This window comes from Microtus ochrogaster, chromosome 4, assembly GCF_000317375.1.
Source record: "Microtus ochrogaster isolate Prairie Vole_2 chromosome 4, MicOch1.0, whole genome shotgun sequence".
In the NCBI taxonomy this organism is placed as follows: Eukaryota; Metazoa; Chordata; class Mammalia; order Rodentia; family Cricetidae; genus Microtus; species Microtus ochrogaster.
The window spans coordinates 7,267,550-7,291,729 of record NC_022011.1 but is presented as its reverse complement, the minus strand read 5'-3'; positions in this window follow the sequence as shown (position 1 = coordinate 7,291,729).

Genomic DNA, 24,180 nt, shown 5'->3' with positions numbered 1-24,180 from the left:
TGGTCTTGCCTCCGTCTAGTAAAAATACCCAGAAAAATGGAGACCTTGCTCTTATCACTCAATGCCATATCTCCAGAGTCTAGAAGGATGCCTGGTTTGATAAACACTCACTGACTAAATGAATGAAAGAAAGAAAAGATGAACTGAGAGAATCTGGTGATTAATCCTCAGTCCCACAAACATTCTGCAATTTGAACTCCAGCATTCTGAATCCAGGTTCGTTGATTTTTATTTTTCCACTTGTCTCACTGACCATTTCTGCTTTCATTCTCCTCACAAATGTTTAGACAAACAAGGTTGGAAAAGACATACTGTTCCTAATAACGGCCCTGGGACTTGGTGGCTCGGAGTTCACCTCATGTTATATGGCAAGGAGTGGGCGAGTGGGCACTATACAGAGCCAGCTGTGTAAACAGCTTCACTTCCAGTCCAATTGAAATGAAGTCAGTAAATTATGCCTCCAGACCCTGAGCCATTTATTTTACCATTATGGAGGAAGAGGAAAGTGTTCATGGAAGCAATTTTTCTGCCTAGGTACTCCATTAAGAAAAAAGAATCGAAGTGGCCCCTGTGGAAGAATATGGCACCTGATATGACTGTGGGAGACACTTTTTTATATAAAAAAAATGGAATAATCAAATGGTGGCTCCCTCACCCTAGTCAGTTCTTCCCATTAGCAATAATGAAGGGCCATGAGCTAGAATGAACTTGAGCCCACAGTCTGCCCCACAGGAGAGTCAAAGGAGCAGGCAAGCCTACAGAAGCAATAAGACCAATGTTAATAGCAAGTCACCTTTGCCAACGCTTTGGAGGATCGCTATTATCAGAGGAGTACTAATGTTTTGTGTTCTTTCCCTCCATCTCCACTGTTTCTGACCATACAAAAAAACACCTTTCTGATACTGCTGGTTTAGTGTACATACAGGGGCAGATTTTGGTCTTTTACCACACACAGTAACACGACTTTATCAGCGTGCCAGAGGAGGCTTGTCCTGTGCTCAGGGCATGCATGTGCTCTTCAAGAATCCTTAGAAGAGAGGAGGGCAATTTAATAACTGCAGTTTTCCTTGGATGTTCCTACAATTCAAGAAACCAAACTCGAATCCTTGTTTGCAGTTGGGAGGAACTTGGGAGAATGGCCATGGAACTTGCTCACCCTCTTTCAGTTGCTGACTGACAGGATTGGAATTCCAGCCAAGCTGAGCATAATTGGCAATGAGCTACAGCCCAAGGAGGCCTCTAGAGGTGCTCATAATTATGATGACTATCTACTCCCATTGTTATTAATATTAGTAATAGTCGTTGACAATAACGGAAAGTCTATGGCAACACTACGATAAGGCAAAAATGCATTATACATATAATCTCATTTAAACCTTGCAGTAATTAATTTGTGCCACAGTCCTATCCAGTAGGAATTACAACTTTCCCCTTGCAGATAAAAACACAAAAAGTCAGAAAGTTAAATGGAAGTCAGGAAATAGAGAGGCTGTTAGATGAGCATGCATCTTTCAGGTTTTCTCTCTGTGCCTTGGTCCTCTATGAACTAGGCTAGAAAACATCAGGCTCTCCCACCACACCAAGAATATTGAGCTCACATCTCTGAAGCCTGCTTTGGCTGCTAAGTCGTTTTGCAACCTTTGGGTTGATCTTCTCTCATCTCTGATGGAAAGTCTGTCTGGCTTTTCTCTGTCTCCTCTTGATTCATGGCTGAGGGCATTTTCCCAATGCACAACCTTGGGCAAAACATTCATAGCCACCATCTGGTAGGCTATCCAGTTGGGCTTTTTTAAATGGGAGATCACCCAGTTTTAAAAACTTGGAGGATGAGGGCAAACCTTTCTAGGGACAAAAGTCTCCATGGGACAAAGGACAACAGTGCCTGGAGAAAAATATAAATAGGCTTGTATTCGGGTTACTATTGTTCAGAGAGAGTGAGACAAGAGATTCATTTCCCCTCCCCACGTACTGCTGTTCACGAGACATTTCAGGGAAAGAAAATGCAGAGCTGAGAACATAACTACCTGAACTTGACAATGAGGTAAAGACCAAATTAAAGCAGGAAGCCTTAGGCATGAATAGAAATGAATGATTATCAGCAAATCGGCCTGTGGCACCAGGTTAAAAAACACAGAAAGAGTCTCTTACTACTAAAATAAAAGTTGAGAGAAGTGTGGGAAGTAGAAGAGAGGTAGAATTTAAGGGTCTGGGGTTCCTCATAGGGTTCTGAATGCAATCACCCTAATAGCAATAGTAGATAACAGCCCTTACAGGCTAAGTAGGCACAGGAGACGGAGCTGTGTTCATCACGTCACTGTTGTCACTCAGCCATTGGACTATGGCGATAAAAACCTGTCCAGATAATCAGTTCATGAGGAGATCAGACAGGATTCCAAGTCTGGCTCTGCTCTTACCAATCCTTCGCTCTCACCTATGGTGACAGATCGCTCTGTCAGGGCAGAGATTAAGAGCGGCCCTTGGGATGGGTTGGATTTCAGGCATGAAAATTCTTATGCACAGGGATAAGGGTGGAGAATCTGTTATGTTGGTCTCTTCTACTTCCTTTCTCAGTCCGCCTTAGGACTGCAGTAGCTGGGTGTCTGAATTGCCTCTTTTGATTGCTGTCCTCCCTCCCCATCGTGTGTTACATCGATTCTTGCCCTGCAGTCAAACCTCCCTATTTGCTTTTCTCTTACTTATTGATGAATTGGTGGAGTCACTGTTCCATAGCATCTTACAAGGATACTCTGCTATGGCAAGTTCAGTCTGAGGTGCTGAGTTCACAGAAGGATGTAAAGATAGAGAAGAGGGCCTAGCACTTCCACCAGTGAAAAAGTTTTGTAGAGAAAACCTGCGCCTACCCACAGTGGGAAGCATTGGTGAGAAAACTACATTAAGAGGACAGTGGATATCCTAGAAGTGACTGGCATACAGAGTTCTAGGATGCTCCCCAAATTCTCCTATATAGGCAGAGGCTGCTAGTTCATTTCCTGGTCACCCTGATAATCACACAGAAACTATATTATTTGCAATACTGTTTGGCCAATAACTTAAGTGCATTTTCTAGCTAGCTCTTATATCCTAAACCAACCCATCTCCATTAATCTGCGCATTACCACAAGGTCGTGACCTACTGGCAAAGTTTTGACAGGCTCCAGCAGAGGTGTCTGTCTCCTGCAGGTGGCTACATGGCTTCTCCCTGACTTTGCCTACTCTCTCTCTCTCTCTCTCTCTCTCTCTCTCTCTCTCTCTCTCTCTCTGTTTGGATTTCCCTCCTGGCTTCCCTTTGTTAAGCTATTCATTATTCATTAACCAATAAAAGCAACACATATACAGAAGGACTTCCCACACCACTCCTATTCATGAAAGTCCCCAAAGGTCAGGCAAAAAAAAAAAAAAAAAAAAACCCTCACTGATCAAGAGTATTCTACAGTGGTTTAGGTTACATCAATAATCTCATTTCAGTTGGTCTGGCATACAGTGTGCAGGCAATGGATAACTAATGAACACAGATAAATTCACTTATACAAGATGCCAGGAAAAGAAGCAAATGCACATTTATTGGCCACTTGATGTAAACAGTTATGGCCTCAGTGTAGTAACTGTGCAAAGAACACTGAAGGAAAAAAAGTTCACTTTACTAAAACCACAGAAACAGTTGAAATGGAGAGTAGACATTGACTCAAACATACAAGAGAAAAGACTTAATGTTCACCAGCAGGGAATGCAATGTGAGCTGTCTGGATTCAGCCTCTGAGATCTGACGACAAAACTTCAGCTTCTGTTATGCTTTTTTGTCTTTCTGAGACGTCACTCAACAGCCTATGTCTATTTACATAGATGTATCCACTCTGATACTTCACTAGAACCCATAGTTTACACAAGCTTAAAAGATACTGGTTTGTGTGTTTATCTTTGATTGGACTATCCTTACTCCTGTACATTAAAGTTGGCCTCATTGCAAGCTAGCTCACAAATTCCAAAATCCCCTAATTTTAACTTTGCAGATATCAACATATTATGTAAAACATATGCATGTCACCCACACGCTAACACTTACATGAAATATTCATTTACGCCATATTAGTATAAGTATGTAGTTACTTGCCTAACTCTGTTCTAAACAGTGTGTAATGTGGTGGAAAGGGACATATCATCTCGCACTCCCAACAAGCTTAAGGAGAGAGAGAAAAGGAGATTTCCAAGAGCTTGAAGTCATCTTGGGCTACATAGTGAGTTCCAAAATATCATGGATAAAGAGTTAAGAGTTAGGACCTCACTTCAAAAAGAAGAAACAGTATGAACTATTTTGAAGAGGAATTAACATGTCAAGGAAACTGAGAATAACAGAATCAATGGTTTACCTTAGTTTCAGAAATGAGAAACTAGACACTCTATGTCCCAAGTGTCCCCGAGTCAGAAACGGTTTGGTGTCTGTTAAAAAGAAAAATAAACAAAGATGAAAAATAGTGAAGGGATGGATGAATAGTTACATTGAAAGGATATGTTAAACCATGTGCCCACTCTATAGCTTGATGATAAGTTGAAAGGATATATTAAACTATATGCCTACTTCTATAGTTTGGAAGTTACCCCACCCCAAAAAAGACTCCTGTTTTGGAACTGGTCTTAGACGACAGCTATTGGGATAATATTTTTGTACACTGTGTGAAGATGTGTCTTTGTTTTACCTCACCTGCCTAAGGCACCTTATATTGGTTTAATAAAGAGCTGAATGGCCAGAGGTTAGGTGGGACTTTTGAGAGAGGTAGGAACCCTGGGAAAGAGTCTGTGGCAAAAAGAGTTGCCAGCCAGGCACATGGAAGAAGCTGGAAATAGGGAACTGAGGAGGGTAACGAACCGTGTGGCAGAATGTAGATTAATATAAATGGATTAATTTGTGTTCTAAGAACCAGTTAATTTATGTTTTAAAAGCCAGGCGGTGGTGGCACACACCTTTAATCCCAGCACTTGGGAAGCAGAGGCAGGAGAATTTCTGTGAGTTCAAGGCCAGCCTAGTCAAAAAAAAAAGGGTAGCTAAGGCCAATCTTTCACAGTTAATAAAATGTCTCAATGTTATTAGAGACCTAGTGATTATATATATATACCAGTTAAGGTGAATCTGTAGAAGGTGGAGTTTAGAGGAAGAAATGATGTCATCAGGGTTGTGACTCTAAAGTTATATTGAAAGCCAAGCTGCTTGTCAGCTGCCATGAAGCAATTCCACCCCTTACGACCATCCATGAAGGTCTTCTTCATCATAGGATTAATGGCAAGCCAATATTTATTAATGGTAAATTGAAATGAATATGAAATTCAGTGGGAGTTCATTGAAGGTTAGAACAGGAATAGACATGAATTTAAAAACTGTCCTATTTCATGGATATGTTGCACATGTTAATCAGTTATCACTTGGGAAAAGTTTAGGTTGCCTGCATATTTTGTCTATTGTGGATTTGCTGCCTTGAAGTACACATACGAGCTCTTGTTTGGCTATGTGTCTTTTATTTTTCTTTTTAAAATAATTTTAATGAGATATACATTTTCTCTGCTCCCCTCCCCTCCTTTCCTCTCCCCTTCAACCCTCTCCCATGGTCCCCATGCTCCCAATTTACTCAGGAGATCTTGTCGTTCTGTTAGGCGTATAACAGAAGTTATGTCACAGTAGTGAAATGTTTGGGTCTTGTGTTAACTGTGTGCTTAGCTTATTCAGAAAACACTAAACTTCAATGACTGTGCCTCTTTATATGCCAGCCATCAATATATGATTCTTTTATAATTCCTTATCATCTACATATCTCAATACTGATACATTTTGATTATATTTACACTAGTTGCAAACACCAGATACAGAACCACATATCACATGTGATCCAATTTATGTGAAATATCTAAAATAGGCAAACCCATCAAAAACGGAAAGCAGAGCAGTGAAGACTGCTTAAGGCTACAGGGAGGGGTTAACGATGAGGGGGGGGTGACTGATTAATTATCCTTTTAGGGTGGTAAATTAAGGAATGAAATCTAAGTAATGGGATTAGCAGGGATTGTTGTAAAACATTGTCAGTGTATTCAATACTGCTAAATTGTGCCCTTTAAGATGCTTGAGTTGGTAAATATTACATTGTATGTACTTTACTGTGGTAAAAGGCAAAGATACCTGACCAATGCATGGGAAATGAATTAAGAAGGATGTGAGAACTGTGGGCTGATGGCCTCGGCAGTCTAAGTAGGAAGGATGAAAGATAGAGGAGGTGACAGAGGCCTGCCCAGGGGAGTGAAATTCCACTAGACCAGACTGCTACTTCCTTGATCTTTAATGTAACCCTGTCTCTTCTTCTACCTACAAATTTAATCTTCTTGCTGTCCCATCTGAAGGCAACTTCTTTTTCTGCTTCCCATAAATGGAATCCTCATACCCGCTGATTCGTCGCTGGATCTGTCCTCCCGCTGCGTCTTCTGTCACCACCAAAGCATCTATGTCTCATTACAGTTGTTAAATACAGAAAATAAATCGGAAGCATCCGAGAGCTTAAGGCTGTGTGTGTAAACCTGCTGGGCCACTCTTCTCATTACACTCCTCCTCCTCATTCCCCTGTCCCAGTCTGCTTAGGGTCCCGAGCCACATGTTAGGAAGAAGGCCCTAGAATCAATATGGTATTTAACGGGAAAGCACTGAAGCGTGGCCAGCCCAGGAGCAATCTGCTGACTCGGCACCATCAGGAGAGAGCTTCTCAGGCCCAGCTGCCACTGCTACAGCCTGGGTGGAAGCCCAAGAAAGACAAATTGCTGTCATCAGTTCCCAAGAAGAGAGACTTGTGGCCTACCTCCTGCAGCAGGAGGAGGGAGAAAGAAGGGCACCCAGGTAGCGCTCTGTCCCAGCTATGGTAATGAGGATGGCTGCTGACATTGGATGACAGTGGACTTGAAAGCCAATTGGAAATCACTCCCCGTGCTTCTGTTAGCAGTCTGACTTTCTGTGTTGCGGGGGTCAGCACAGGCCAGGCCTGCTGGTGTGACTTTGCAGTGAAGGTGCTCTGATCCCATTAATATGGACTCTGCCTCCTTCAACCCTGGCACAAACAAGCACGCTGTCATCCACTGTGCAGCACACAGCAGGTGCAAAAAGAAAGCCCAGAGCCATGGAAAATCAACATAACCAAGCAAGCGACACTCGCTACACTCCCTTCTCTGAGTCAGTCTTGCATGCCAGTTACAGGGACCCTGGTGCTTGGCATCATTACATCTCATTAGGAAGAGAATCATTTTGGTAGGCATCTCTCAATAGGGAACAATACGACAAGGAGAGGAGAATGATGATCACCGAAGCGCCACAAATCCACTATTAAATACTGGCTCCCCACCTCCTAGTGGAGTGCCCTCGGGAAAACTGTCTAGTTCCTAAAGCCTCCGGCTTTTATCTGGGAAGTAGATGTTAGGCACATCCTTCACGAAGCTATTAGGAGGCAGGGGATAGCTGGATGCCAGGGGTTAACAGTGCTTAAGACAGCAAACGTTATTTAATAACTTGAACTGTGATTGGAATTGGAATCTTGTTTCGTGAAAAAGCAGAGAGTTCTAATGCTATATCAAACTCTCCCAGGATGGAGGTGTGAATGTCAACAACTGTAAATGTCTGGCTGACTTTGCTTTCAATGTTTTTCTCCCCAGAACCCGTAGTTGATAGGGACTAGGGGTCTCTATGGGTCCCGGCTAGAATCTGCATGGTCGATTCCTGGTTCGCATTCCTCCTTGAGCCCTGGAGGAAGACAGCACCTGCCTGAGTAAGGGAGGATGATTAGGAGGGAAGCTCAGAGCCTGGCATTCTGAATCCCTCCCAGGCTAACTTCGTTCAGTTGCGATCAGCTGCAGAAGTCTGGAGCCAATAGAGAGGATAGGCTCCCAGGAGACTCTTACAGAGGTCACGCTTAGCACGAAGTTCTCACTCATGTGCTTATGGCTTACAGCCTGGAAAGCCAGGGGGATTGTAGTTAGAATACCAATGTGTGGGCAGGTTTGCAGTGGACGGTAGGTGAAAGACGACTGGAAACTACGTTATCAGGGGTTTCCCTGCAAGGAAATCGGTTGAGTGAAAGAATGGTTACGCCAACTCAAATCATAACGAGACCAAACTAGAAGTATGGAAATGTCCATCATCACATAGCTAATATACAATGTAATTACATTTATATGAAGTTATAAACTAGTTATTTTGCTGTGAAAAAAATATCTAACAAAGCAACGGAAAGAAGGAAGGAAGGGAGGAAGGAAGGAAGGAAGGAAGGAAGTAAGGAAGGAAGGAAGGAAGGAAGGAAGGGTTACTTTTGATTCAGTTTGAAGGTCTAGAGAATCTTGACTGGGATGGTATGGCGACAGGAACAGGAGGTAGCTGGTCACACGGATTAGCCACGCTGTTTTCACCCAAGAGCACTCTTTTGGAGTATGAAGTTCTTGAGCCTCACAGACACAGCCTGCGGTACATACTCCCATGACTACAAGGATTACAAGAGGCAGCTTAAGTAATAAAGCAAGAGAGCTGTGAAGGAAACACACACACATACACGAAGCGGGGCCCTTTCTGCTTGAGGTGCCAGTCTCTATTCAGTTGGTGTCACTGAAAGACAGGGAACGTGAGAAGTGCCAACACCTCCTGCGGCTGTTTGAGCACCTAAGTCTCTGGAATGCTATATGACTCATAACGGAGTCCCAACTAACTGGAGCCCCTCTAATTTGGGTAATCTTGTGATTACAGAAGCAGAAAGATGTCAGGTGAACTATGGTTCCCAGAAAGTACTATGCAGACCCGGATGTCAGGCTGACTTGAGTTTTAGCCTGATGTCAGATCCAAATTTAGCAAATATATTTTTCTTACTTTAACATGGTATCCTCAGTGAGGAAGCAAGAAAGATTGAATGCTTTTACTCAACATGCTCTTCAGTCCGGAACCCCGGACCACCCTCACTTAATCCCACCTCAGTTAAACCTTTGTTGAAATATCATCGTAGATACACCCAAGAGTGTGTGTTCATGGTGATCCTAAATCCAGCCAAACTGTCGATGAAGTTTAACCATCACAGAAGCCAAAATACTCTATGGAGATGAAAAGAGGAGGAGATGTGCTGTCGTTGATGCAAGTTGTGATTACATGTGGGTTTGGTTTTGTGAAGCTTCTTTGGGTTTAGAGTTCAGCTACTTTTCTCTGTCATTTTCCCAAAAATAAAGAGCTGAGCTGGGGATGTAATTGTCCTAGAATTTACAAATTTCCCTCCCCACCAGTGGGATAAAAAGAAAATAGACCAAGAAAGAAGGGAAGGAAGGGAGGGCTCAGAATAGGAGGAAGAGAAATTATTGACTTCCAGTCTCTAGAAAGCATTGGCAGATTCAAGGCTCATGGACAGCAGCCACAATGGTGGCTCTGGGTTAGTGATGATGGACCACTCTGGACCACTCTGGACCACAGTACCACTCTGCAGGAGTTTTATTGAAACAAAGCCCACAGCAGCATCCTACCGAGAGAATATGGGTACCAGTTGCATGAGCTGAGTGCATTCCCCAGAGGAGCTCACCTGTATAGATACACTTCTTTTGAAGAGTCCCAGGAAATATTCAGCAAGATCTCAAAGACGCTGACCTTCCTACACATAAAGTTCCTGCTCACAGGAAGAAAACACAGCTTTAGAAAGTGACCGAGAGTCTGCTTGTATCCTGGTCTAGGCACAGTGCCCAGTGGTGATTCAGGGTGTTTTGTGAAGACGCCATCCTGAGGTAGGCGTAGCACTCATTCTCCCCACCATTGCCAAATTTAAGTCCTAGGGCACAATAAAAGAATTTCAAGTTTAATTTTGTTAAGTGAATTGTAGAGGCTCCTAAGCTACAAATCCATCTATACCTTTGCTTCTGGGAGAAAAGTAGTAAAAAAAACAAAGTGTCCTGCCCCTCACAAATAATGGTAATAAACAGTGGAGTGAAAGGTTGGTCACCTGGACAGTACTGTTTGATGAATTTCTATTCACTGCTGCTAGGTATCAGTCAATTAGTGCAAGAAAAATCTGATAACTGAGAGCTGAAACTATGACATTGTAAATATCACTACAATGAAATATTCATGTATCTGCCACCCCACATCTCTGGTTTTGGACATCATTGGTAATTAGAACTTATTAAAATTAATTTCCATAAGTAGAATTAAATACATATACTGGTTTGTGCATATATATATGTATATATATATATATATATTCTATAAATTATGCCTATGGATTCACTGTTTTTCAGAAGATATAAATTTCACTGCTGGAGTTTAATTCTAGTTTTCTCTTGTATTGTTACATGCTATTCATTTATGTTTATTTGCATTGCAAAGTTATCTGGGCAAAGGTCAGAAGAGCTGTTGACCTTGGTGTTGAGCTCTGCCCCAAGTGGGAACTTTGGGTTCACAGCAGCGAGGTTCTGCTGAAGACAAACATGGCCATCATGAGTTTATCCAGGCTCAGAAAATGGCCCTGGCCCCATGCAGCCTCCTCCATATTTCTAAACCAACTAAAATCAGACTCCATATTTGAATCACATCTGCCTAACGTTACTTCCAATCAAGGGTGGCTTTGAAATTTTTCCTATTAATGGATTTGAATATAAAAAGCCATAAGAGAAATCTGTAGACTCTATAACTTTAAAGTTATGTGTATAGATGAACCTGGAAATATGAGCAATGCGGTTCACAGTAACGAATAACAGTCATGGTGGAAGAAGAGCTCTGATGGTGCTGGGGTATTGGGGTTGCATGACTAGCACAGTTAGTGATCTGCAGATCATCAGATGAAGCCAAAGGCAGAGCGTGTATTCAGCTGATAAAGCAAAGGGAAGAAGTTGGGGCCAACAAGCTTCTCCCCATTTACGTGGGATATCTGAAAACCTGTGCCACCCTATCTATGAGTGCTTTATTATTTTCTCGGAGCCCTCGGACTTTAATTCCCACTTCATATACTGCCCTGAGTATGTGGAGATTTTACTAACTTGTTATTTATTTACTTAACACAGGATCTGTGTTCCCCTGGCAGACATGATAATTTCTATGTAGACCAGACAGGCCTTGAACTCACAAAGATCCACTTGTCTCTACCTTCTGAGACTTAAGATTAAAGACATGCACCATATTACCCTTTCCTTCTTAAGATTTATTTTTATTTTATATGTTTATTGTGTGTGTGTGTGTGTGTGTGTGTGTGTGTGTGTGTGTGTGTGTGTCAGTGCACCGTGTGAATATTTGGTACCTATGGAGGTCAGAAAGGGTGTTGGATCCCCAGGAACTGGAGGTAGAGATAGTAGCGAACAACCAAGCAGATGCCTGAAAACAAAATCAGGGGCCTCTGAAGGGGAGAAAGTACCCATGACCATCTCACCAGCCCCTGGAAAGGGACTCTTAAAAGAAAAATAACAAAGGTGGGAAAATATAAAAACAATTTTATCATAGTTAAAATGTTTCTGAGATTAGATATAGAATAGAGTTCTGAGCTCCCTAGCATCCAAGACTAAGAAGAAAACAAAATGAGAAGTCATTTATTTATGTAGGTGCATCACAGCGGGGGTGTGACTTTTGCCTGAAATTTTGTTGGATACTGTGACAGCAGCACTTTCACAGGAGGAAGGTTAGCAGAACCTGACAGATCTGGCTACAAATGTAGAAACTATATTCATTATTTCAGCTCTCAGAACAAACTTCACTTATGATTAGAAGGAGTGGCCACCATCCAGTTCAGCAATGAATAGTAGCCCTGTGAGGCCCAGAGTGAAGGGTTTCAGGTTTGGCATACGAGCTCTGGGTTGGCCTCTATCTCTGCTGCTTTCCAGAGAATGGCCTTTAGGGTCACGGCCTGCCTGGATGGCATTCCAGTGCCAATGGGCAAGGCAACACACGGAACAGAAAGCAGAGCTTTCTAGTGAACATCAGAACCCCGCGTGGCTTTTCTTTCTAGACACTAACTCAGAAGTACCGGGGACACAGGGCACCAACGCCTGTTTGTCTGATTTGCTTTATGTGTTTTTAGAATCCACTCCTTCAGTGAATCCAAAGAAGAGACATTGGGTCTGCCATGGGAACCGGTAGTTGAGATAGCATCAACTGAGCATGTGGGAGAAGATGAGGACCCGTGAAGGCCATCCACAGTGCAGGTCACCTGCTATGGAAGACAAGAGCGAAGCCAAAGAGCTGCCTGTGGGACTTGGAAATTGGAGCTCGCTGTTTGGAAAGAAGAGAAGGAGAGTCCAGGCTGTGAGCCCAGCACCCTGGCATGCCCACCTCCTGCGTGCCTGGTGCTCAGCTATTCCCCACAAGGCACATGGACCCATTACAGTCATTCTTCTCACATGGCAATGCCTGTCTGCTCTGGCAAATTTTGATAAATGCAATGCCAAGTTGAGCAGTGTGCAACCACCGCAAGCAATATTAATCAAAGAAGGGACTGGGAGATCTCTCGGGTACATTTTGTAGCCAGGGAAAAATAATCACACGTCTGATTTCTTCAAATGACCACATTCATGGGTTCTTTTTTTATTTTTTTTTCTTTTCTTCCCTAACCTAAAAATCATGCTGCCTACAGTTTAATAGTCAGATCGGTATTCATAGGGACCTATGTAAAAAGCTGTCCCCTGGAGGCCTAATTCTGATTTGTACTCTCTCCAGGTGCTGGATACACTAAATAAGTTAGAGTGGATGGCTTTGAATGAAAACTTTAGCTTTTCTGGCTTAACTTTTAATTGTGCAACACACATACACACACACACGTGTACGCACACGTACCACCTCCTGAGCTATTTATTGGAATTACAAACGCTCTGCCTAAATGTCAAGCTATGCCACAGAGAAATGTGAGCAGCTCAGTTTATTAATGGCAGCTTGGAAGGTTGGCTCCATCACTCACGGCAACGAGGCCCTCCAGCTTGCTCTTGGGCCCTAGGCTTCCAACAGAGTGATGTGGCCCTAGCCTTGGCTTAGAGCAGACCAGAAATCCAAGGCACAGGGAAAGACTGACAAAAAAAAAAAAAAAAAAAAAAAAAAAAAAAAAAAACACCCTGCGAGGGCTCAGAGTCATCAGCAAACAGGCAGAAACACAGACAAGAGGCTCCCGTGCACATGGCCTCAGATGCCACCTCTCTGAAGCTTACCTCCTTTGGATCTGCTTGCTGGACATAGGTGTGGAAGAGGGTCTCAGCCTCCCTTGTCTTCTCCGCAAAGACTTTTCTGTCATGGGCCCCTGTAGAGTGACTGTGAGTCTGGGTTGGGAAATACTGTTTTCAGTCTCTAGGGCAGTATGCCACACACAGATTTTCAAAATAGCAGTAACAAGTTTAGAAAAAAAGAAAACAAGGTACAGGTGTGGTCTTATATTTAATTCCTTCAATTCACAAATTCCAGAAAAACAGTTATCGCAAAAACTTCATCCAGATGAAGGCTTATGAAGTACATGAACAACAGAATTAATAACTGATGAGCGACTCAGACAGGACATACTATAATGTCTACCCACATAATCATAACTGGCGTTCCTAGATGGGTGAAAATTAAAGATTATTGCTTAAATCAAAGGTACAAACCACTCCTGCTGCCATGACATCAATAAAACAAAATTCCGAAAGAATAAAGCTAGAGAGAAAAGACAAGACTAGCAGCCAGCAGTGGACTCAATGCTAGAATGCTGGACATTCTGCGCTTGTAATACATTTCCTCTGCATCAAAGCAGCCTGAGCTAAATCTATTAAAATAAATAGCTCTAGACCAACAAACATTCATAGTCCCAATAGGCAAATCAGTGTATTTAAATCCCTTAATATGTTCATCAAGGGAACGGAATAATCATTACTAGGAAAACAAGCAGCCAAATAAAGATGAGTGTTTTATATTTCTTTAAGAAACCGTTCAAGTAGGACTGAATCTTGTTGATTGACAGACCCGGATGCATATTTACTGAATATGCTTCCACCCACAGGCCTCTGTTTGAGTTCCAGAAGGCGGGAGCCCACTTCTCGGAAGGAAGAGAAAGCACTTGGCTGCTATCAGCACATCTCCCACGGCAGCTAAAGATGTCTTTTCCTCTCTTATAAAGTTTACCTGTTTTGAAATGGAAGCAGTAAAGGGACATATGTCTGTCTTCAAGGCCTCTTACACCTGCTTTGTGACCTGGAGCTGACTTTTCTTTCCAGACAGGAGGCAGACAGGAAAACAGGCTGGAAGTTTGAGCTAACTTAAACCTAGAGCACCCAGCACACGTATAGAAAGAAAGAGAGACTCTGCTGCAAAACAAGATGGGAGAAGAGACTCAAACTCCAGAAAAGATAGAAGTTGTCCTCTGACTTTATTCTGCGTGCAGTGGCACATGCATGCTCCCTCACTCCCCCCCTCTTCTCTTTCTCTTTCTACCACTCTCCCCCCCCCGCCCCATACACAGGCAGGGGCACACTAACACACACATGCCCGCAATAAAAGGTGTATAGACAGTGGGTGCCAAAAAATTAAGACATGAACCTACTTATGTTCACACCACAGCTGGTTGACAAAATATTAATTTCACTCGAACCTCCCATGCTGAGCTGTTGGAACATAAAATGCCATTTAGGGGATCAGGAGACGTTTTAGATCACTGCTGTAACGGGAGCAAGTCATTACTGAACTGAACTTAGTCCAGCGCGTGTTTTTAATTAAGACCTGACAAGGGGCTGATGTCAAAGACAGCTGATGCTGAGAACTGGCACCCTCAGTCTCCTGTTCCCCTTGCCTTCTTTACTTGACGGCAGGGTGAATATTCTTCTTCCTTTATGGTTTTGGCTTTGTTTTTCCCTCAGCCTCGAGGAGCTCCCATTTCTCAAAAAAAACCAAAAAACAAAAAAGCCTTCACCCTCGCTTGTGGCATCATTCACTGTAAAACAGCTTCTAGCCACTTCCATTTCTGTGACACGAATCTTGATCTTGAATGATCCCTGACCGAGTTTTCTCAGCCCCATCCTACAAGATGAAGAGGGAGGTACTCAGACTAGATGAAAGAGCCAAGGTCCTCAGAACCAGGGAAAATACCAGACATTGCCGGGCAGTGGTGGCGCACGCCTTTAATCCCAGCACTCGGGAGCCAGAGGCAGGCGGATCTCTGTGAGTTCGAGGCCAGCCTGGTCTACAAGAGCTAGTTCCAGGACAGGAACCAAAAGCTACGGAGAAACCCTGTCTCGAAAAAAAAAAAAAAAATACCAGACATTAAGAACAAGTTTCTGCTTGGCAAAATCCTTCTTGTGTGTGTGTGTTTACAGAAGAAGAAAAAGTTAAGAAGACATTTTCGACCCATAAACTGTTTTATTTTCATAAAAATACTATTTAACATTTAATAGGGGGCAGATATTCTGCTGTCTAGCTCCCTTCTTCAGTGGCATGGGAAGGGAAAGATGCGGACACAGCCCAGAGAACACACAGCTATTCTTGAAGAAAGGCAAGCCACAAATACTTCATTCCCTGCTAAGTTATGACGGAAGAGCTTTTATACATAATTGTATGTCTAGAAAAAATGTTTTGCCAAAAATATTATAAAATTTGACTCAGAAAGAAGGTAAGCCTAATAGGTAAGCACTTCTAATCTTAAGCTCTTTAGTTGCTGAGGGATCCGTGTAGAATCCGAGGGAACACTGAAGAATACAATGTCTCGTCTGTGGGGAATATTCTTTTTTTCTCCTGGCTTTAGGATTCTCTACTATTCAACAGTCCCACATCCTTACATCTGGTGTGGAAATCGCAGAAGGCAAAGGCAGGCAACCTCTCAGTCTCGTAGGCAAGCCTTCTCCCTCGGTTTTCCTAGCCGCTCGACCTCCTGCAGTCTTCTTCTGATTACTGTCACTACAGGTTGCTTTTCCTGGGGACCTCAGTCATGATTGCAGCAAAATGTGAGCTGGGAATGTTTCCTGTCCCATAATAATCAGGCTTGATGGTGACCAACCTTGAACTCACAGTGACCCGGGCCCAGCAGGTAAAAAAGCCGATGTGTGGGACTGAACCTGTGTGCGTGTGTATGTTCTCTGTGTGTGTTTGTATGTGTGATATGGTGTTTGTGTGTGTGGTGTGTATGCGTGTATGTTCTGTGTGTGTTTGTGTGGTATGAATAAGTGTATGTTTTTTTTGTGTGGTATGGTATGTGTGTGATATGTAAGTTGTATGTGTGTGTGTGTGCATGTGTGTGTAAGAGAGAGACTATCAGAGACAGAGAATCAGAGACAGACAGAGGAAGAGAGGAGGTGCTGGGAGTTAATAGTGGCAGTGGTACAGATATAACATAAGGGCATGGAAGTAAAACGATTCAGGCCTTCCACTGGTCAATGTTACTAAGGAAAACAAAGTCAGGGGAAGAAACAAACCTTCACTGGAGCGTTTTTCAGTGAACAATCACCTACCCTCGATCTTCTTCAGAACCCCACAACCTGAGGCCCAAATCTCACATCCATGCCTCAGCTCCAGGCACCACCTTTGGCCTGGGAAGTTCCAACCCCTCTGTGCTTTCTTGATGTGGTTTCTACAATTTGGATGGACATTTTAATAACCCAAAGAATTCCCTTCAGATTTCCAATGGCTCCAACTAAATCTCTCTCTGCCTCTAGACCCACAGTAATTAGAATCAAGCTCAGAGTTACTCTGCTGAGGGCCTCGGTGCAAGGTGTTTGTGAATGACTTTAGTTCCCATGTTCTTGCTGGCCTCATTGCCTTCTGAATCTTTTGTTTCAACAGCAGGGTTCAGTCTGGAAGTTTCTGTTCACTGAACTCTGAAGCTAATTTTATATCTTGGTCAAATCTCTCCCTGATCCTCCTCCTTTGAAAGGATCCTTATAAATCCTATCGTAATGGCAGGAATGTGAGAGAGTGCCAGGGTAGAAAGGGATTGGACGGCACATGGTCCTACAGTTGTCATCCTCTGGGATCAGAAGGCTGGCGACACTTTTAAAAAGAAAGACACACTGCCATTTGTCTAATATATATATCTTAATCATAATTTAGCAGACTGTCTTAATAAACCATGTCGGGCATTTTCCCTAATAAATACTTTTCGTGTGTGTGTGTGTGTGTGTGTGTGTGTGTGTTTGTGTGTTTGGGGGGGTATAAGTTTTGTGAGTGTATTTGTGGGGTATGTATGTCGCTGGGGAATGTATGTGTCTATGTGGGGGTATATATTGCGGACATGTGTGTCTGTGTATGTGTGTGTGTGAATGTGTGAGTGTGTGTGTTAATGGAGATCCAAACCAAGTCCTTGCACACACTAGGCAAGCTCTCTACCCCTGACTTAAATCTCCAGCACAAGAGTTAACTTTGTAAAAGTTAGTTCTTTTTTAACCAAACGCCGTGAGTTTTAGAACATAGGTCAACTGAAAAGACCTCCTTATTTAATCACCAGGTCTTTATCCTTCCGGCCTCAAAGCCAGTGTATATAATTAGACAGTGATAGGAAGGGAGTAGGGCAGCCACAGACAAGTATCCAGGCAGTAGCTTGCAGTGTGACACATGGGCTCACTGCAGAAACACCAAGGGCTGAAGGAACCCAGGAAGGGGGTCCTAGCTTGGATGTGCTGGATGAAACGCTTTTCAGAAGCCTCAACATCCAAGCTGAAACCATGAACGAAGAGCAGATGTAGTGGGAGGAGACAGTACTCCAACTACGCACTTCAGAACATGTATGAGTCCCTGATGATGCGCCCAGGGGAATTAGTGTCAATTTGAAATTAAAATAGACAGTGTGGGACTTTTGAGCTATTGAGATGATCAGGGGTAAAGCACTAGGGTTACTGATACTAGGCTATATTCATAATCTTTGTGCATTCTAAATCTCAAAAGGAATAGTCCCATTCCCCTTATTTCTGCCAAGTGAAATGCTTAGATATGGACGTTTCGACGTCCCCATTTACCCAGCCACAGAAATTCCACCTTCTTATGCCTTTCATTAAATGGTTCAAATTCACCAACACAAGTTCCTCCCATCCATTGTCTTCGCTTTTATTCACTTTTATATTTAAGATCATTATACTGAGCTTACTCAATGTCTGAATGTGCCATTCTCCTTTCCTAACACATGTATCTGCCTGTGCCAGTATCCTGCTCAAAATTGTCCACAGACATCTTGGTTCTTTTAATACAAGTCTGCCATCATTCAGGATTCCACCAAATAGCAGCTCCTCCAAGAAAGTGCCCTCAGTGGGAACCAATAGCCCTTCCCCCACACTTCCACAGCACCCCTGGGCCTCTTTCTCCAGACTTTGTCTTTTAAGGCTGAATGTGCCTCAAGCTTCAGTTTCACCACTCAGGGTCATCTCACATGTACTTTGTTAATCCCAAGTACTTCGTTAATATTAAAAATAAATTTTCCTTGGCTGATCATCCCACATGCTCAATAGAAGTCGTCATATGATTGTTTTAATATTAATAGTGATTGCATGATACACAACCCTAAATAGACTCTACGCTATTAACAAAGGGAGAACAAACTTTTCTTGTTTGGTTCTGTATTCTCAGTATTTGATTCCAGTACATGGGACATGTTAGGTGCATTCATAAATATTTGCTGAAAATAAATGAAAAGAAAATACAAATAATGCCTAGCCTCCTCCTGGCCTATGCTAAATCCATCTGAACCTATAGGAATGCACACACACACACACACACACACACACACACACACACACACACACACAGAGGGGGGCCCAAAATACCTTAATCCTCTTTAATTTCCTATTAAGATTAAACAATACAAACAAGTGGAGTTTTCTTCCACCTTGCCTTCCTCTCACGCACAATCTAACTTTCTTTAATCCTGTTTAATTTCCTGCTAAGAATTCCTGGGTCAGTTGAATATCCAAAATGTCTTTTCGGGGTTACCAAGAAAAAAAAAAAACCTCAAGCTTTTTGTGGAGGATTATTGAGGCTGATGGAACACAATAAGGCAGAAATTTACTCTTGATTTTACCAGTGAACTCTGAAAGGCACACAACAGACCAGTTAGAAGCTACACATTTATAGTATTCAGTAAGTAATACCTGATCCTCAAAAATTCTTTTCTTCTGATTCGTCATTGCCTTTCCAACTGGTGTTTGACCTCATCAGTGAGTAGGTTATCACTAGATAAACAGCACAACTTCTTTCTCCATCATGAGCAAACTTTTGCTTATCTTCTAGATGGCAGCAGGATGAGTGAGACAGGCCCTGCTGCAACCCCATGTGTGAAGCTATTGCTCTCTTCTCTTCCTGCTAATCTTCTTGTCGGGGAGGGAGCATGACGTATTCCATGGGTCCCGCATCTGTTTCTAAGTTGACTATGTGTCTAGGGAAGTCTAATCTGAAGTCAGCCAAGGGTAGTTGCTAGATTCCTCACTGAAGTAGACTCAGCAGGGTAGAGATCATTCTGAAAGCAGCATCTGGATCGATCTGGGAGCCCTGTTTTTCCACATGATGAAGGAGACCAGCATGGGTCCAATAAACTCTCTCCAAGTTGTGGGAAATGGAAAATCAACTCACAGACTCCAGTCAGTTTAGCATCTGTCTAGGTGCCTTATGAAAACTTACTGATAGAAAGATATTAACATTATACAGCCTGGAAGCTTCCTCTTTTTTTTGCAGTCTATTTATAAACACAAAATGTTGGAAATTTGTAGCAATATCAATATTAAAATCATCCCAATGTTTCATTCAGATGTGTAGCTGTTGCGACTTAGTTTCAAATTTATTGTGTAAACCAGACTCATGGTGAAAAAGCCATAAATTCTTATTAGTGTTGTTGTCCTGTCTGCTGACGGCTGACATTCTAACTTTTGGCAAGCAGCAGGATCTCCCCCAAACTACTGATTTTACAGCTTAGAACACTCTGTCAGAAGAAAATAAATTTTACTTCTGAATGTTACTGGTAAAAATTCTTCAAAGATCTTCTAAAATCGGAGGTTTTTTATAAGAGCAAACAAAATGGCTGCCTTTCATTATAGCTGCTCACCTTGTTTGAAAATCATGTAAGGTGACACATTTGGGACAGGGGTAACCATTCATTGACCCTGCTGGCAGATATTTGTTGACTGTTTACACTATACTTGATCCTAGACTAGGTGTCAGGAAGGTAAAATAACAACATCCAGTGTCTGCTGCAAGGGAGATACTCGCCATGGTGAGGTTTTGTCCTTTTTTCCTTTTTGAGTATGGGGAGCATGGATAATAATGAGATAGTTTTATTTGGATCAGGGTTATGATCAAGAATTTGTCATTTCTTATGAGAAGAGAGTTGCATGTTAGAAACTTCCTCTAGTACTGTGGAATTCTCTGGAATTCCCACCCACATTTTCAAACTTACAGACCTTCAGTCCAATCTCAGAAACTGCAAAGCAACCAGACTGTGAGTAGATGCTTAGCGGAGTCCTAAAATAACCCTTGAAACAGCGGACCACACTTTCTTGGACTTATCCCAGAAATAGGCAAAGCAAGCCGTTGGAATTATCCATACTTTCAGGCAGCTGTTGCTTTTATTTTTGTTGTGGTACTGATGATGGAACGTGGAGATCTGCCTGGAAAACGGGCTCTCGACACCACAGTTCCAACCACAGCCTAGTCAGTTACTCCCATCCCCTCCTAAGCCACCTCCTCAACACTAATCACCCACTTAAACTGTTGTCATAGGAGCTTGACATAAGCTTTCACCTCTTTACCCTGCTGTGCACTTACCTGAGGATGTCAGTCAATGACCCACTTAAAATACTTGCATAGAGACCACTCGGAGGGAGTAAGAAGTCAAGTCAACAGACTGAACTCACAAGCCACTCTAGATTCAGACACTTGGATCATCACCTACAGTCTTCCGCAGTTCCTGTTTACAGCTGAAAAAGTCGACACCCAGAAAGAAAATGAATGACCCGTGCCCACACAGACACTATGTAGCAAAATCACCATCATGCAGACCCTGGACTCCTTCCTCAAAAGCCTACTACTATTTCTCCTGCTCACAAATCCTTGTGGATTGAGATTTTACAAACCAGCACTCCATCTGCATTATTTATAGAAAAGGGTTCTCTTTGCAAACGCTAGTCTTAAAAAGAGAATATAGAGCAAAGGCTTGCTTGGAGAAATAGTCTTACATTATCCCTGAATGAAACCGAAGCCTGAAAGACAAGGAACCTGACAAAAAAAAAAAAAAAAGAAAAGAAAAGAGTTATATAGAAGCCAGAGGGCTTTAGATGATATATGAAGGCATTAATAGAAAAGCAGCTATTCACAGGGTTATGATTGATCATGTATTTAAAATAAACACAGTTGCTTTCCTTTACTTTGGCTCTGACAGCGGCTGAACTTTAGCACCGTAATAGCCTACTGTTGTCTACAAGGCAGGTGGCTGGTGCATAAATCCCAAAGAGTGGCAGACTGGGAGGCCAATATGTGGACTCGATCTGTGACATTGCATGCCCTGCATTTCTGCAGAGAAACAAGCCATTAGAGTCTGTGTTTGCAGGTCTCCCCGTTAACTTCAGGGGAAGTGAGAATGGAGAAGTCCAAGTACAGTTAAAATTTAATTGTTGCAGTTCCTCACGTGGCACATCCGTCCACAGTGAAAAAGGAGCCTTGTTTTCCTAAACTGGATAGCAACAAAAGTGTCCCCCTGGATTAGTGAAGCTAATCCTTCATGAACCGCTTCAGATATCTTTACAATAACTAAAGCCACCATAGCACCCTGCAAATTATTTGGAATACATCCCAAATAGATTCCTCAAACTGGTTTACTCCTATCCAGAACTACCCATTTCCTCGATGTGGAAACACGGTAGAACTTCAAACACTTTTATGATCAGCATTTTAACTAATGATTCCTATTTATAATGTACATAAGGTGGTAGGGACAACCCAAAGAATAGCATATCTTTATTAAAATTGTATACATGTACTAAGAGCAAGTTTGAGAAGTAAGACTTAAGATTTGTAACTGCATGTCATGTTTTCCTACAAGATAGCCCGTGGAGGTGGAAAGAGACCACACAGACGTCATCAGAGATGTAGAAAGAAATCAACTGAGGTTCAAGAAGGGAACAAATTATCTCAATTGAGGACTTCTAAAAAGAGGTTATATCTGAACAGAACCTGTGAGAATAAGCAAAAACTACGCAGAAGAAAGGGAAGAGTTGAACACAGCAGGAAGTACTTTAGGTTATGAGGTTTTATAAAAACAAAAAACAAAAAAAAAAAAACAGTACAAGTCAGGGAGCGAAGGACTTGGGGCTGAGTGAAATAAGAATGAAGAGAGATGAGAGCTGGACCATTTCCTGGAGAGATTTTTCTATCAGCTGTGTTGAGGACTTGAAGAATTCCTGGATGGATTTTGAAATGATGAGTATAAAGACCTTTCTCATACCAGTAAATAATATTTAAATATAAATTGTTACTGTGAAAGAGACTGACTGCCTGGAGGCTCAAGTATCTGTGTGGGATAATTTTCATACATGTTCCTCTGAGCTGCTGAAGAACACCTATATCCATAAACTACCTACAAGACAGATCGCTCAACTCACAGACTATGTTAAAATCTGTTTTCCTCGGCAACTGCAGGCCTTTGGGGGTGCAGCCTAATGAGGCCATCAGCTGGAAGACCTTAAACCGCACAAGTGTGCCTCCCAACCTAGCTACACATTTCTAGGTTGTGTTTTACATTTGAGAGGAGAATAAGGAGCAAGGGAGACTCACAAATAACCAGCGGAATGACATTTTGGTGCCCTGCTATGCTCTACTTTCATGTTTTAATAAACTTAACCATGAACACAACTCAATGTTATTAAAAATGAAGCCGCATATGGCTGTTTCTTCCCAGTCACCCAATAAAAGTGCTTCCCTCTGTTACTTCCAAGTATTAAAAGCTAATTGTTATACTATTCAATTAAGGCCTACATGTGCAGGAGTGTTGGCGTTCATATGCGTCCTCCAGAAACCTGTGTTTTGGCTGTTCTGTGGTTTCCCTTGGGTGGCAGTTTCCCGTCTGATGGAGAAGGATGTTATTTCAAGTCCATCTCTGGTGAGCAGTTGGCAGAGGCTGAGTAAAACTCACCCAAGGAACACACCGCCTGGGTTTTTAACAACAAAACTATGTCACTAATTGAAGGCAAGAAGAGGAAAAAGATGCCATTTTCTTGAAGACTGGTTAGATTGAAGGAAATAAAACGGCTTTGATTTAAGCAGAAAGGAAGTGATTCTGGAATGAACTCCAGGATTTCAGAGGTGGGTTTTGTCATTTTCATCAAAGGAACAAGCAAAACCAGTGCAACCAGGAAGCTGACTATTTCTCTTCCTAGATTATTCAAGGGAGTTACTTCTGGAAGCAGAGAGACAAATTGGAGGGAGGTTTAGGAGAAAATGATGAGGCTAATCTCAGGTAGAGCCAGCTCTGCTTCTCCCCTATCCCCTCCTACAAAAATGCAAATGGAATCACCTGTCAGTTCTTTTCAATATGTCTGCCCCGGGGGAAGAAAATTTTCTCTGGCTTCCCATTTCTTTCCCTCAACTCTGGCTACAAAAAGCTAGGTTCTCTGTGTTCTGCCATTTCCACTGGTGTGATGCCTCTGGGAATTTAAATCTCACGAATGCACCAGGAAAGAGTGTGGGGTACACAAACGCATCCGCACCAATCTCAAATCATAATGTTCCTCTATGGAAAGGCAGCTTGCCAAGAGACACACTCTTTCACACAGTTCATCAGAAATAAGTCAATAAGATGTACTCTTCCCCAAACCATTGCAGAAACTCTAGGGCACATAAAGACAAGCAAAAGTGTCTTCCCTGGTAAAATGCAGGGACTTTCCTCCAAGCTCATTCTTATTGTATTTTATCATATTTACTTATTTATGTCAGTCTTCCTACCGAGACACAGCAGAGCAGTTATAACTTACCCACTTTCATTTTCCTCTCTTCAGGCTAATGGCTGACATAGCACCACTCAGGTAGTATGCTCTTGATTTGTTCTTTCAGCAAGTCAAGGGAGCACCTACTATATGCCCTCACTGAAATAAACCCATCCCATGTTCAATAGTAATAAACAAACACGCGAAGCTGTGACCTCACAGCATACACGCCATAGGAAGATCTGAATTAGCACATAGCTGTAGCAATTGCAAGAAAGAAAATGAATAGATGTTGAGTGTGTGTGTGTGTGTGTGTGT